Here is a 2430-nt window from a genome sequence, read left to right as displayed (position 1 = left end):
ACATAACATAAGATTAAATGATATTTAGTTTCTATAAAATTTACATTTACTTAAGTTTATTATCCATAAGTTTTATTTCTTATAACATCCCATGAAAATGAGACGACATTCGAGTACAAGACTCAGAAAAGAAAAAGATAAAATACATTAAACCAAATCTCGTCAATTAGATAGCACCCAAAGCGATTGATAGACCCCTTGAATCTACAGCTAAACTAATACAACATTAAGCTGCACAACAAAGTTGGAAGTGGTGTTGTAACTTGTTGTTACATTGTAAACAAAAAACATTTGCTTTATATTAGTCTCACATCCAAGATCTAGAGATATAGAAATACATGACTGCTATAAGAATAGTAGATTATAATGTTATTAATCAATGATTCCTCAGAAAGTAATGAGATATGATGAGTGGTCTAGTCTCCCATTAAATATGCGAGTTGGGTGTCTGCCCCAAGCCAAGTTACGACAATTTGGAACTCTCCTTTGACCAATTTGATATATATAGCCCAAACTTAAAGGGGGTAAATCTAGTTATAAAAAATTTTGTTACTTTTGAATTTAGTTTTATGTAATTTATTCCATGTGTTTATTTTCTTATTAAATGTTTTTAAAATGTATTGTAAATGTTAAAAAAATGCCAAATTTTTACATGACAAATTTACTTGTTTTATATAAAAAATAATAATAAACACCAAAAATTGGATATTTAGAGAGCTAAACTATTTTTTAAATATTCACCACCTTGATCAGCTCGAATGATTAGAATATTCATGTCCAATTGATTTTGTTCTACATTTTAAATTTCTTGAACTTTTCAAAGGATTTAGATTTGTGTATCATTAAATACGCATAACTATATCTACTATAATCATCAATAAATATGATGAAGTACTAAATACCTCTTATGTCTAATGTATTGAATGATTCCCATACATCAGTATATACAAATATGTTGGTCCACCCATATGTAAAACACTTATATCTCTATCTTCAAAAGAGGAGTCATTAATTTAAAGATATTTGAAGATTAAATTTAATACATAACATAAGATTAAATGATATTTTAGTTTCTATAAAATTTACATTTATTTAAGGTTATTCTCCATAAGATTTATTTCTTATAACATCCCATGAAAATGAGATGACTTTCGAGTACAAGATTCAGAAAAGAAAAAGATAAAATACATTAAGCCAAATCTCGTCCATGAGATAGAACCCAAATCGATTGATAGATCACTTGAATCTGCTGCTAAACTAATGCAACATTGAGCCGCACAATAAAATTGGAAGTGGTGTTGTAACTTGTTTCTACATGGAATTCAGTGTTGTAAACAAAAAACATTTGTTTATATTAGTCCCACATCGAAGATCTGGAGATATAGAAATACATGACTGCTATAAGAATAGTAGAGTATAGTGTTTTTAATCAATGATTCTCCAGGAAGTAATGAGATATGATTAGTGGTCTAGTCTCACATTAAATATGCGAGTTGGGTGTCTGCCCCAGACTTGGTAACGACAATTCAGCACTCTCCTTTGACCAATCAGATCTCTATAGTCCAAACCTAAAGGGGGTAATTCTAGTTATAAAATGTTTTGTTACTTTTGAATTTAATTTTATATAATTTATTCCATGTGTTTATTTTCTTATTAAATTTTCATAAAATTTATTGGAAATGATAAAATAATTCCAAACTTTTTACATGACAAATTTACTGTTTAATATGAAAAAAAAATAATAAGCACCAAAATTTTGATATTTAAAAAACTAAATTATTTTTTTTCATATTTACCACCTTGATCTGCCCGAATGATTTTAATATTCATGTCCAATTGATTTTGTTCTTCATTTTGAATTTCTTAAACTTTTCAAAGGATTTAGATTTGTGTATCATTAAATACACATAACCATATCTATTATAATCATTAATGAATATGATGAAGTACTAAATACGTCTAATACTTAATGTATTTAATTATTCACATACATCAATATATACAGACATGTTGGTCCACCCATATGTAAAACACCCTTATCCAAGTAGTTTCCAGATCTCGCAAGTAACAAGTTCACTACAAATACAAAAAAAAATCTGACGGATCACTGTAGTGTTGTTCTTCTGGATGAAAAAATTGTTGTCAAATCCAAGAAGAAGGGGCAGAAGGACCAAAGGAAGGAAAATTATAGAGTGAATCGATTAAAGATAATCAAAAATACCTACCCAAGAAAGAAGTTGACCTTGATGTAGTCGTATTACCTGTTTCCGTAGGTAATATGAAGGTTATAAATGCACTTATTGATTTATGCACAAATGTGAATATAATATCATAGTTGGTGGTAGAAGGAACAAGGTAAATACAAATAGAGTAATCTACAATAATATTGCGAATGGAAGTAAAAAAATGCAGGAAACCAGTGGGAACAAT

General features: G+C 28.4%; 2 non-coding genes across 2 annotated transcripts; both read left to right on the top strand.

Annotated features, from left to right (window-relative positions):
- Positions 1-399: 399 nt before the first annotated feature.
- LOC127089936 (small nucleolar RNA Z279/snoR105/snoR108) lies at positions 400-503 on the top strand. The gene has a single exon (XR_007791484.1). It is a non-coding gene; the product is annotated as a small nucleolar RNA Z279/snoR105/snoR108 (small nucleolar RNA).
- A 949-nt stretch (positions 504-1452) lies between these two features.
- On the top strand, positions 1453-1556 carry LOC127089928 (small nucleolar RNA Z279/snoR105/snoR108). The gene has a single exon (XR_007791477.1). It is a non-coding gene; the product is annotated as a small nucleolar RNA Z279/snoR105/snoR108 (small nucleolar RNA).
- Positions 1557-2430: the final 874 nt, after the last annotated feature.

Source organism: Lathyrus oleraceus, chromosome 5 (genome assembly GCF_024323335.1).
Source record: "Lathyrus oleraceus cultivar Zhongwan6 chromosome 5, CAAS_Psat_ZW6_1.0, whole genome shotgun sequence".
Lineage (NCBI taxonomy): Eukaryota > Viridiplantae > Streptophyta > Magnoliopsida > Fabales > Fabaceae > Lathyrus > Lathyrus oleraceus.
This window is presented reverse-complemented; position numbering and strand designations above follow the sequence as displayed.